The following is a 6,903-nucleotide window of genomic DNA, read 5'->3' on the forward strand; positions in this document are numbered from 1 at the left end:
TCATCTTCCCTTTATTTCATCTTCCCTTTATTTCACCTTCCCTTTATTTCATCTTCCCTTTATTTCATCTTCCCTTTATTTCACCTGCCCTTTATTTCATCTTCCCTTTATTTCACCTTCCCTTTATTTCACCTTCCCTTTATTTCACCTTCCCTTTATTTCACCTTCCCTTTATTTCACCTTCCCTTTATTTCATCTTCCCTTTATTTCACCTTCCCTATATTTCATCTTCCCTTTATTTCATCCTTAATTTTCATCATACCTTCCCTTGCTAATAGTTAATTGCTAATAGTTAACTTGAGACTCCTCGTCTTGCTGATGGTAAAACAGATATGTAAACAATATTTTTGATACTTTTGAAAAATATCCATTTTATCATTCCGTTTTCACCTTACAACTATTATTAACAGGCTAAAAATGCTAAATAAAACCTAAAATCAACAAATACTTGCATTGGGGCTTCTTAGGCTTACCCAACGCAGACAAACAAAGATTGCCCGACCAAGGAGGTGGCATTCGCTAGACCAATTAATTAGTGTTGAGAAGAGCTTTTCAGATCTAAATTGTATTCCTTCATCCAAGTACTATCTCCCTAACCTGATTATCTCATGTTAAACTGATATATTTCATCGCCTTAATGGAAGACCAGCCTGCTGAAAGCCCTTTGAACTTCATAATCCATGATTTTGAATTGATTGAATCAAATGTTTTCTACTAAGCTTGCAAAGGCTACTCTATTTCCGCAACCTTTTGTTTTGTTAGACACGTATGGCATATTACAGTTTATAGGGTCGACTTATATGCAAGTCCTCATAAATTACTTGATTTCAAAACTATTCATCTAGGGTTGGCTTATATGCGAGATAGGCTTGCATATATGTGCGATGAGCTTGTATATATGCGAGATAGCGTATATGTAGGAATATACGCTATATCGATTAAAAGTTATTCGTAATAATGGTTAATTAAAGATCTTTTACTTTATTACAGATAGAAACATAGATTGCACGTGGAAGCATTGTTTCATAAAATCGGAACACGATAACACAAGGTAATTAAAATTCTGTACGTTCATATATATACCATATATTAAGCCGGCGTTATCTATATTGGTATTAGAATAACGCGACTAATATATGGAACATCAAGTTGCACCAGATTTGAGTTCTGCGTCTTTAAGCAGATCTCATATTTGTCGTAATACAAGCTGTCAGGTAACTGCTGTTAAAATTTGGTGGGACTAGCATATACTCGTCTCCATTTTCATACTTCTAATCTCTCTGGTCAATAGCATGTAATCATCTCTATTGTCACACTTCTAATCTCACGTGATGTGTCTCTAACCATCATAAGCATATGGATAAAAGAAAGTTTGTCACAGTAATGGTTAGCAAGATACTGTTTGCTTTATTACAGCTTAAGCCGCAGGTGTGGAAACGTTGATCGAGCAAGTAGAGATACGATAACACAAGGTAATAAACCTTCTGTATGTTCATAAATATCATTTACCTTACAGGATGAAAATATTCGATGGATTTAATTCGCGAGTTCACGTACAATCAAATCTGCGAATAATTAGTTTTTTTTAACACGGGAGAATGACTACTACCTCAAATTAAAAACTAGCCGCTAGGCAAAGTTAGTAAATATAGCTGAGTCCCAAACTCTTAAATCTTCGCCGGGGATTTAAGTTGAGCCCATTGCCAATGTATCACATTTCTTTACAAAATTTTTCAAGGTTGTCACAAGTCATTCGTAATTTGGCACGACATCATCATCGACAAAAATTTCCTGCAGTTATTTACGTTGAAAAAACTCATAACTTACTACAAGTTGTTGTTTCACCAAAGGATTCCAATTCGATGAACATTTATGAAAACCTCCAAAAATTTATAGCTTAGCATGATTGATGTAAAATTTCTAGCTAAACGGAAACCTAAACACGTGGTATACGCAAGTGAAGGTTTTACTCTATTGCTAGCAGCTTTCACTGATTAATTTGCTCGCGAATGAGTTCATCGGCGAATAATTTGGTTTTCAAATATGCTCGAAAAAACAATTTTTGCGAAATTCAACTCGGCGAATATTTTCATCCTGTTGGGTATTAAGCCGGCGTTATCTATATTGGTATTAGAATAACGCGACTAATATATGGAACATCAAGTTGCACCAGATTTGAGTTCTGCGTCTTTACGCAGATCTCATATTTGCCATAATACAAGCTGTCAGGTAACTGCTGTTAAATTTTGGTGGTACTAGGCACTACTAGCATATGATCATATCTTTATTTCACCTTCCCTTTATTTCACCTTCCCTTTATTTCACCTTCCCTTTATTTCATCTTCCCTATATTTCACCTTCTCTTTATTTCACCTTCCCTATATTTCACCTTCCCTTTATTTCATCTTCCCTTTATTTCATCTTCCCTTTATTTCACCTTCCCTTTATTTCACCTTCCCTTTATTTCACCTTCCCTTTATTTCATCTTCCCTTTATTTCACCTTCCCTTTATTTCACCTTCCCTTTATTTCACCTTCCCTTTATTTCACCTTCCCTTTATTTCATCTTCCCTTTATTTCACCTTCCCTATATTTCATCTTCCCTTTATTTCATCCTTTATTTTCATCATACCTTCCCTTGCTAATAGTTAATTGCTAATAGTTAACTTGAGACTCCTCGTCTTGCTGATGGTAAAACAGATATGTAAACAATATTTTTGATACTTTTGAAAAATATCCATTTTATCATTCCGTTTTCACCTTACAACTATTATTAACAGGCTAAAAATGCTAAATAAAACCTAAAATCATCAAATACTTGCATTGGGGCTTCTTAGGCTTACCCAACGCAGACAAACAAAGATTGCCCGACCAAGGAGGTGGCATTCGCTAGACCAATTAATTAGTGTTGAGAAGAGCTTTTCAGATCTAAATTGTATTCCTTCATCCAAGTACTATCTCCCTAACCTGATTATCTCATGTTAAACTGATATATTTCATCGCCTTAATGGAAGACCAGCCTGCTGAAAGCCCTTTGAACTTCATAATCCATGATTTTGAATTGATTGAATCAAATGTTTTCTACTAAGCTTGCAAAGGCTGCTCTATTTCCGCAACCTTTTGTTTTGTTAGACACGTATGGCATATTACAGTTTATAGGGTCGACTTATATGCAAGTCCTCATAAATTACTTGATTTCAAAACTATTCATCTAGGGTTGGCTTATATGCGAGATAGGCTTGCATATATGTGCGATGAGCTTGTATATATGCGAGATAGCGTATATGTAGGAATATACGCTATATCGATAAAAAGTTATTCGTAATAATGGTTAATTAAAGATCTTTTACTTTATTACAGATAGAAACATAGATTGCACGTGGAAGCATTGTTTCATAAAATCGGAACACGATAACACAAGGTAATTAAAATTCTGTACGTTCATATATACCATATATTAAGCCGGCGTTATCTATATTGGTATTAGAATAACGCGACTAATATATGGAACATCAAGTTGCACCAGATTTGAGTTCTGCGTCTTTAAGCAGATCTCATATTTGTCGTAATACAAGCTGTCAGGTAACTGCTATTAAAATTTGGTGGTACTAGGGACTAGCATATAATCATATCTTTATTTCACCTTCCCTTTATTTCATTGTTAACCCTTTGGCTGGGGAAACGACATTTATGTCGCTTTCGGTAGACGTTTATAAAGCTGTCGCCTAGTAACGTCAAACAAAGGATATGAACACTAGTAAGTTTTAAATATCAACAAGATATTAATCGATGATTTACTATATGAAACGATTATCTGAGAGGCGTTGCTTTGTGCTAAAAGCTAAAGAAATCGCGCCTCCTTGGAAAAGAATAAAAGTTGGGAACACCAGTCAACATCGGCTCGACTTTCAAAACAGTTTAAGATTTGAGCTACACATGTTCATAAAATATCGATTTTATTGAATTTTGAAAAATGAATTCAAAACTTACGGGTGTTTTTGCCTGGCTTTAACCCAGCCAAAGGGTTAATAGTTAACTTGAGAATCCTCGCCTTGCTGATGGTAAAACAGATACGTAAACAATGTTCATGTAAATTCATCGAAACAAAAAGTTTTTATAGATTTTGCTTCATTCTGCGTAGAAAAGTTCAATTCAAGGTAAAATGTTCGGTCAATTCAAGTTCTCAAATTTGATTAGAGTGATGAGAAAATAGTCTCGTCGATAGCCTTGAAATATCGCTTCCTCTCTTGCTGCGCTTAAAAGTGAAAATGACGCGGAGTCATACCTCAGCATCTGAGCATGCTGCGTTCTGGAAGCGAGTTCGTGTGTCAATGTTCTTGTATCTCAATGCAATCTATATTTCCTATATAAAATCACTAAATGCAAATTAATATTCCCCGTAATATGAAAAATAAACCTAAAAACAACATTGTATAGTTCAATACCAAATACCTATTTACTGGTTATGATCTGCAATAAGATGTAACATCACTGTGCATCTTAATTTTTCATTATTCCTGTTCAAGTTGTCACTTTTTGCCTCGCTTTCATTGTAACTTTTGCTGACCTTTTTTCACACCGATTTGACAAAAAACCAAGCGATGCTGTTCTCGAAAATGACCTCTCACACACATGGCCATTTAGCGGTCATCGAGAACTAGTTTGTATGCTTGTATCTCAAGGCAGAAACTTGCTCGAAATTTTCCAAGAATTTCAATTATAAATTTTTTTTGCAAGATAGACTTTTGTAAACATGCTCATTCATCTGTCATTAAATTCCGCAGATTCTCAGGCATTGCAGATTTGTAGAATTGTCAATATGTCACTCAGGTGTTATAACTATTCGTGCAGAAACGGCACCCAGAGTGTCAAGCTTCGTGCAACATAAAATCCTTATAATGTAAACGCTATCAAAATGGATTATTTGTGTTGTAAGAACTTGTGCTGTAGATTGTTAAAGCACATAAATTACATAATTTTTTTATTATATATTTCAATACATCAGAGTCTTGGCTTTCGAATGAGCCTATATTCAATACACAAATAGAACTATGAAAAACAGGGTGTCAAAAGTATGTCCTGCAAAAAAACACTTGGTTCAGGTTCTCAAAATGTGATGTCACAATTATTATTTAGCCTTAGGTAGTCGATCCCTTTTGCTGCTATTGAGTGCTGTTAAACCCAGAGCGCGCTAATAATAAATGATACAAACACATGTTCTGGGTTAATTAATTATGCTTCAATAAATGTACTGTTGTTGATAAAGGTAATGAAATGACATCGATTAAATTGTGACCTGCGGTTACGTGGCCCTAGGACTATATGTCAATCGTACTTTCGCGAGATCACGCAATGCTTGAAACTAATTAGTCTCAGTCGGGACCCTCAACATCACAATAAAATGAGACGGCTAGTGCATAATATCATCGGGAAAACATAGTATGGTGCTTGGAATCTAAGTTATTTATTATAGAAATAATCTGTACAAGGAGAACTAATAACACTGATTCCTTTGTCATCTTCATTGGTTCTCTGGAGTTGTCCTATCTTCGCCTGATACTAGCGTCATTATCGTAGTTAATAAATATAAGCGGTAAGCAATAAAATAGGCGGCAAGAGCACACAACACCGCATATGAAAATTGTGACGTCACAATTTCCGAGCTTGTGCCAGTAAACATTTCTGCGGTCGAGCTCTGTGGAAATCCTATAAACACCAACCAATGTCTGTCTTACCATGTCAAACAATGGCTCATTTGAAAGCCAAGATGTTTAAGAACCTGAATAAGCTGAAACAGTACTGATATAATTGACGTGCTTTAAACATGTACGCGTGATTTGTGAAAAAAAAGGTGTGGTACTACTCACACAAATCAACTACATCACATTTTGAGAACCTGAACCAAGTGTTTTTTTTGCAGGACATACTTTTGACACCCGTTTTTCATAGTTCTATTATTCTTTGTGTATTGAATATAGGCTCATTCGAAAGCCAAGACTCTGATGTATTGAAATATATAATAAAAAAATTATGTTGTTTATGTGCTTTAAGGTAAAATATGTTTTGCTTATTCTCTCACTGATGGTCATTTAACTTGATGAACAATTGGAGTCCTATATGGCTAGAATTTGAAGCCATTGGAGCCCAAATTATTAATAAACGAGTATTCAACTACTGAAAAATTGCTGATTTCTCCACAATAGTAAAGTAATATTTCGAACCATTTTCAAACACATGCGTGTTAAAAGTTTGGTTGTCAAAGGTTAACTTGCAACAAAATTCACATTACAGTTATTTGGTATTGAACAATTCATCATTCACTGTCGCCACCATCCCGAAACTGTCGTAGATTAGAACTTGTGCTGTTGCCGGTGCTTTGTGATGTAACATATATAGGAACCAGGCTTAACGAATTCCGGGCCTGTCATACAATGCATTTCATGACTAGCCTCATCAACACAACTGAGGAAGCTTTTTTCATTAGTCTACGTTCACTAGTCTAGTCATTAGGGTGTAGTATTTCCCCTATTACAGCGATAGAATTTATTGCAGCCCATCACGATAGAATTTATTGCAGCCCATCACGAACAAGATAACAAATATAGAAAACAAGAATGCGGTGTAATATTTCTATTTACTTGCATTACGAAAGTAATTTAAGCAGCCGTTGCATAAAGTTGTCTATCACTTCCTTGATCCTGACAATATAATATATCGTTTATATTCTACAAAATAACTCTGGTGGCTTATCGGTATTTAGCCTGTCCTCCAACATCTGTGGCAAGTAAGTCCCTCTTCATTACGACTGACTACATCAATAGTGATAAAGAAAAGAGACTTGAATAATTAGAGAATTGAATCTCTAACGGTAATTAAAAGAAATATTAATGTGCTCTAAACTTGT

The sequence above is a fragment of the Watersipora subatra genome, chromosome 4 (genome assembly GCF_963576615.1).
Source record: "Watersipora subatra chromosome 4, tzWatSuba1.1, whole genome shotgun sequence".
Lineage (NCBI taxonomy): Eukaryota > Metazoa > Bryozoa > Gymnolaemata > Cheilostomatida > Watersiporidae > Watersipora > Watersipora subatra.